Consider the following 7,868-nt stretch of genomic DNA (forward strand, 5'->3'; position numbering starts at 1 on the left):
GGATGCTATTAATAGCAGAAGTGTGCTGATAGAACTATCTTTATTGAACAAAGTAAACATTAAAACTATAAATGGCCTGGTACAAATTACAAGTCTTCTTAACCAGACAAGCATCATAAACAAAATATAATAACAAGAAAAAAGAAAAGAAAGAAAAACACAGCAAGTTCAAGTTGTTCTATTAAATCACAGAGAACTACAGAATTCCTTTTCTTCATTTGCTTAAGCGATAGAAAATAAAGACATAGTTCCTTGTGAAAACCATAAAATTTGGGAGAAATTCTTAAGAACCTATAGGTAAAAAGAACTTCCCATGAATAATAGTAGTGTTAATTGCTAAATCATGTGTTTCATCTTTCAAAAATAAACCAAACAGTACATTTTCTTTTGTTAGAGCAAACCCAATAATGCAAATCTTCCCTAAAGGCACAAGCAAATTTCCAATCATAGAAAAGATGCTCTCTAGTTTCAATTTGACCATCACAAAAGGAACAATTGTTTTCATCAAAACCAAATCGACGTCTCGAAAATTCTTTAGAAGGATAGGCTCTATTTAGAATTTTAAAATGGACTTCCTTTACTTTTGGTGCTACTGGAAACTTTAAATATTTCTAAGCAATTAAATTTTTTCCTTAGAGAAATAACAAAATATGAAATTTTTATTTGAATGAAAGGGATATAGTTCTTTAATAAAAATATTCCTGATTACAGTATTGGATAAGTGTATATCAGTAACTGAAACTCCATCCACCAAAAGCTGAGGAAGGCAAGGTGTTATATTATTTTGAGATAGATTACAAGACATCTGAAATATAGATTGTGGGATAGCTTTAATAATATTATCATATTGTTTTTTTTGTCAAATAAATTCAATTTAGAACTAAACGTTTCAAAAGACATTACTCCGGTGTTATCTAACATCTGCATGACTGACCATATGCCATTCTCCCACTAGTTTTTGTAAAATAAAGATTTGTTCCTAAATATAACATATCTACAAATCCATAAAGGAATATTATGGGGACTAAAATTATGCTTGTATATCATTTTCCAGTAAAGTAAAACCTGTTGATGAAACACTGATAACTTAACAGGGAGTTTTTTTAAGGTCATAATCACATCCAAGCAAAAACACCTCCTAACTTCTTAAAAATTTGACTGGGGATATAAAACCAAAAACTTTTTTCATTGTACCATTAATGCATTCAATGTCAAGGGCTTTTAGACCTCAGTCTTCATAATTTTTGACCAATGTTCCTTTTCTAAAAATAGCTTGGTTTATAGCTTTTATTGCATTTTTAGGAAAAGAACTTGAGTAGGCTGGGTAAACAAGTCTAGAAATGCACTACCAATAATAGAAATGTCTCTTTGAGACCACAAGTTTAAATATGACTTACACTGTTCTAAGGTATTCCAAATATTAGGATTATTAAGTGAAGAATAATCCTTCGTGATCTCTATACCCAGGTATTTAACAGTGTCTTTAACAGGAAGATTATAAATGGTTGATGGAGGAAAACTATGAATAGGTAATAATTCACATTTTTAAGATTTAACTTTAAGCCAGAGGCCTTTGAAAAGAATTCAATGGTTTGAAGACTTTTTGGAACTTGGTGAATGTTTTTCATGAATATCGTCGTATCATCTGCTAACTGGCTGATGACTAAATGTTTACCAAATACAGATACACTGAAAAAAGTGTTGCATGCAAAACTGTTGCAAACAATTGATTTATGTTGAATTTAAACAAATGAAATTGAGCAATGTTCAGCTTAATTTGTTTGTTTAAATTCAGCCCAAATAAATTGTTTACAACCACTTAACGTAAAAAAAAAAATTGAGTAAATCCAAGTATTCATCTTTAAATCATTTTTTTCAGTGTAGTTTTTCAAAATCTGATTGTTTAATAAGAACAAACAGCATTTCTGCTGCAGCAATAAAAAGTAGCGGAGAGATTGGACAGCCCTGTTTGATTCCTTTGTCAATTGAAAATCTTGGAGAGATACAGCACCATTTGGGAATACTACTGTACTATTTGTGTCTTTGTAAATTAATTTAACTATATTAATAAATTTCTCACCAAAACCAAATACTTCTAAAGTACGAAACATAAAATTATGTTCAATTGTGTCAACAGCTGTAAAAAAATCTAGAAATAAAATGAAACCCTCTTCAATCATGCGATTATATTCCAGTAAATCAAACACAAGCCGTATGTTATTGTGAATTGAGTGCCCTTTAAAAAAAACCTGTCCGTGTCTCTGAAATAATCTCTGAAATTCCGGTTTTTAATCTGTTTGCATATATACACACACACACACACGAGTTAAAATTTTATAAAATCGCAATTAAGCAGGGTTATAAGCCTAAGATTGTCTATTAATTTAGGGAATATGGGATTCAGAAATTTCTTTCAACATATTAAAAATAGGTTTTTAATATACTTCCAAAAATACTTATAGAAATTACTCGTCAATCCATCTGAACCAGGCGATTTGTCTAATGATAAACTATTAACTGCTCTTTCCACTTCTTCCATAATAATATCTGCATCACAAACATTTTTAAAACTCTCATCTACTTTTGTAATCCAACCTTTAATATAACCAAAAAAAGGCTTCAGCATCTGTATGTGAATAAGAGGAGGAGTATAAATTATTGTAGAAACAATAGATTTCATTAGAGATCATTTTAGGATCTGTACATTCTTGATCATTAATCATTAAAGCTTTAACACCGTTATGTTCTTGTCTCTTTTTCTCCAGTCTACAAAAATATGTTGAACTCCTTTCCCCCTTTACTTAGCTTTCAATCTTATATATGCACCTTTGGCTTTGTCAACATAAATATTGTCTAACGCAGGTTGGAGTATTAGTAGCTATTGTTTATCATTTTCACTTAGGAGAGATTTAGTACAAATGCTGTTAATGTCTTTAATAATTTCTAATTCTTTTTTTTTTTTATTCCTGCTAAATAATTTATTGTACGATACAGATGTCTGACATATTTTATACTTTAAATATTCCCATTTCTCTATACAAGACTTAAAAAATTTGAGTCACTATTTATATTATCAATAGTAGATATAATTTAATGACAGAAAAAGTCACTATAGAAGATTTGAATTAAATTTCTAATAACCTTTTCTCCTTTGATAAGCATTTGTAGGTCTAAGAATAAGCTTAACCATCCAAAGATCAGTTAAGGGTGCAGCAGAAATAATAGAGTCTGACTCTAAACCAGTTATAATTCAGAGATTATCCAGAAATCTAACCTAGACTTGACTGAACCATCAGGTTTAAACCATGTGAAAGCTTGAAGGCCAGGATTTTTAATGCGCCATACATCCACCAATTTAAACACACTACAAAAGTCAAGTAATATGGGATTGTAATGGTGTCTCAGGTATTTTGAAGGGTATCTATCACGCCATTCGTCTATCACCATATTAAAATCTCCCCCAAAAATAAAATCTTCAGCAGGATCACTGAAAAAAGTGTTGCATGCAAAACTGTTGCAAACAATTTGTGTTGAATTTAAACAAACAAATTAAATTGAGCAATATTCCACTTAATTTGTTTGTTTAAATTCAGCCCAAATAAATGGTTTACAACCACTTAATGTAAAAAAAATTGAGTAAATCCAAGGAATCATCTTTGAATAATTGTTTTCAGTGGCATAAATTCTTAACGATTGTTGTAATTTAAGTCATTAAAATCTTGTTTTGGTTTGGACTATTATATCCATATATATTTCCTAAAATAACATTTTCATCTAGTTCAAAAACACAAATTATCCAGTGATCATGAGTATCTTTATCAGTGGTTAGAATCTTCCCAGGAAAAGAATGGCAACTCCTGCAGACCTATTAGAACCGTGAGAAAATAATATTTTATCTCTCCATTAGTTTGACCCAAATTTTTCATCCAAGTCAACAGAATGAGTTTCTTGAAGAAAACATTGTGCTTTTTCATTCTTACAAAAGAGAATAATAGACTTTCTTTTAACAGAATCTCTGAGACCCCTGGTGTTGAGTGAAACATAAGAGAACATCTAGTTGTAAAAAATAAATAAATAAATATAAATAATAATAATAATAATAATAATAATAATAATAATAATAATGATAATAATAATAATAATAATAATGATAATAATAATAATAATAATAATAATAATAATAATGATGATGATGATAATAATAATAATAATAATAATAATAATAATAATGATAATAATAATAATAATGATAATAATAATAATAATAATAATAATAATAACAATATTAATAATAATAATAATAATAATAATAATAATAGTAATAATAATAATAATAATGATGATAATAATAATAATAATAATAATAATAATAATAATGATAATAATAATAATAATAATAATAATAACAATATTAATAATAATAATAATAATAATAATAATAGTAATAATAATAATAATAATGATGATAATAATAATAATAATAATAATAATAATGATAATAATAATAATAATAATAATAATGATAATAATAATAATAATAATAATAACAATATTAATAATAATAATAATAATAATAATAATAATAATAATAATAATAAAAGAACGAAATAAATTAACTTTAGTTTTTTTTCCTTTTCTTTTTATCTAAGCACTCCCAAAAAGCCCCCATCAATTATTATGAAACATTAAAGTCAACTCTTTTCACCAAGTTAACAATCAAGAGAACATACTAATTATGTTTCACTATTTCTCCTCTCCTTCACATGTAACATTTTCTCCAAAAACATTCAGAACAAACCTACCCCGTTTTATCAATAACGTAACTTATATACTAAATATGTACACATACCAAACTTATTAACAAGATATAAACAAAGTCGTCGAGGTGCACCACTCAATGTGCTGTAGGAAAGCAACTACTTGCATTGATCCAAAGTTTATTTATTTTTCCCCCCTAATCTTGAATAACCCTGTTACCGTTGATGTAGCCGACATACCCTCTGTAGTACGCGCTCTGACCTGCCACCCTAGCTTGCTCCATCTTCGGCCATGCAGCTGCGCGAGCCTCTCTGTCTGCTTTGCAAAAATCCTGCTTAAAGCGAATCTCCAAGTCTTTGCAGGTCTTATTGTTTTTTGTTTACAGATGGAGTCCTGATGAAATCTCATTGTGAACTGTATGATGATCTGGCGATCTCTCCCTTCTTCTTTCCTGCCAATACGGTGAGCTGTATCCACTAATGATTCCATCGAAGTGCTCCACTGCGGCACTAATTTGGACAGGACACTCGTAACTACATCTCAGGTGTTTTCTTCGACTTTTTCTTTCAAGCCATGCATTTTAAGGTTCCAGCATCTTTTATAACGTTCTAGCTCCGTGACTCTTTCAGCTCAATGTTTTCCTTTACTAACCGGAGCTTCTCTTTTTCCATATCTTGTATCTTAGTTTTGCATTCTTTAATCTCAGTGGCATTCAGCTCCACTAATTTTGTGATGTTAGCAACCATGGTTGAGTTTTCTCTCAGCTGGTCACCGGAGCTATCAATTCTGCATGTTAGCTTTTCAATAGCTTCGATAAGAGATGTGTTTACAACTTCTGACGACTCCTGCGTAGTTTTAACCTTCGATGGCGTTGTACTTTTCGTTGGAGTAACGGGGGAATTTTTTCTCTTCGTCCCACTACTTGATGCCTCCATTTGCGAGTAGTGATGATCCGCCAGAAACGTTACTTTGGCTACACTCTGTTCTGTCTTTCCATTCGGCATAGCCATAATAAACTGTGAGTAAACTTTCAATTTTCAAACTATAAAACACTTCAGTGTCTTCTTAGAATGTTTACTTGGAGTAATCTTGAGTAATGAAAATATAGAGTTTTTAGTAACTTTTGGTGCAAATTACTGAAACGCTGCTTGTCCGGTCCGCCATCTTGCCGATCCAGCACATCAAAGACTTCCATAGACTTCCATTCATACGCACGTGAATGTGTCAGACTGGAAACGCAAGGTCATGCGTCAAGTTTCGCATGTTGCTGCGGTGCAAAGTTTAAGCTTGGTGAACTCTGACCTGCAAAATCGCATCAACTGACTGTGTGAGACCAATTGAGGGTCAAACAATGACCTCTCTGAACAGAAATTTATAACATGTAGCAAATCGCTCGCTTTGTTAATGTCTAAACATCTTGTTTAATCCCGCCCCTTTTCGCACGGACGAGAAGTATAGAGATAAGTGTGTTTGTTTTTATCACTTTGATGTCTGCATTGATTGGAGCTTACATTTTATGATCAGGACAAATACAAGTTAATGTCAAACCCAAAATGGTCAATAACGAAACATTTTTCCCTACTAAAGCTGTGGTTGTTTTCTGCATTGCCATATTTCTGCAATGATATTCAAGTGTCTATTCATGAACAATAAATTGTAATATTTTATGTTTTATATGACTACATTCGCCACTGACGGTTACCTCACTAATACAGAAACAATACAGGACATATATCAGTCTGCGATTCATTTAAAATATGAGTTAGTCTTTTATTGTAATTTCTATAATGTTGTTTAATCATCTGCAAATATTTATAAAACATTGTTAAAAAATATAAAATTCATGTCAAACACTCTTATTATTATGATTGATGACAAGTGTTTGAATAACCAGAGTATCTCAGAACTGTATCACGTCCTTATAGGCCTCGCCTGAAATATAGGCGACTGCAGTAATTGTGGGAAGGATTAAAAAAAACTAAAAAAGTCAGACGCTTCCTGAATCTCGCTGTTTTTTCACCTACAAACGTCACGGTTCTGGTAATAATAATATAATAATCAGCGTTAAGGGTATTACAAGTTACGTGAGATACGTAATAATTTCTAAGTAACGTAAAGTAACGCATTACTTAAAAAAAGTAATAATATTTGAGATTAAAAAATGTAATGCAAGTTATTTTTAGTTTAAGTAATTAGCTATTAAAAAAATAAATAGCTTAATTAAAAGGACTGTAGTCATGCTGAATCACACACACAATTAGAGAATGCATGAACAGACAGATACCAAGACGGTAGAGCCTTATATTTCTGAAATGGAAATATTCTCATTATTCTGAACAGATCAAAGAAAGAAAACGGGGATTATAGTCTCAATGGACAGTGATTTTACTTCACAAATAAGACAAAGTATTGATTTTGGGAAAAATCATAATCACGATTATTTTGGTCATAACTGTGATCACGATTATTCAAAACGATTAAGTCAAAATTATTAGCGCTCCTGGTAATTTTTTTTAAAAATAAATATATTTCCCAAATGATGTTTAACAGAGCAAGGAATTTTAACAGTATTTCCTATAATATTTTTTCTTCTGGAGAAAGTCTTATAGGTTTTATTTTGGCTAGAATAAAAGCAGGTTTAAATATTTTGAGACCTATTTTAAGGTCATTATTATTCGCCAACTTAAGCAATATATATATTTGATTGTCTGCAGAACAAACTACTGTTATACAATCCCTTGCCTAATTACGCTAATTAAGCCTTTGAATCACACTTTAATCTGACTGCCTGTATTTTGAAAAATATCTAGTAAAATATGATGTGCTGTCATCATAGCAAAGATAAAAGAAATCAGTTATTAGAAATGAGTTATTAAAACTATTATGATTAGAAATTGGGGGGAAAAGGGTTGCTAATATTCAGGAGGGCTAATAATTCTGACTTCAACTGCATATTTACAGTCATTTTCCTCCCTGCAAAGGAAAGAGAAATAAATACAATAGAATAAAATTATGAAACAAACAAACTGTGCTTTAAGCATATTCACTGTAAGAAAAAATAACTTCAGCTACAAAAGTCCTTCAGTCAAGAGCAGTGAAGGATTTTCTCC

This window comes from Danio aesculapii, chromosome 2, assembly GCF_903798145.1.
Source record: "Danio aesculapii chromosome 2, fDanAes4.1, whole genome shotgun sequence".
NCBI classification, from domain to species: Eukaryota; Metazoa; Chordata; class Actinopteri; order Cypriniformes; family Danionidae; genus Danio; species Danio aesculapii.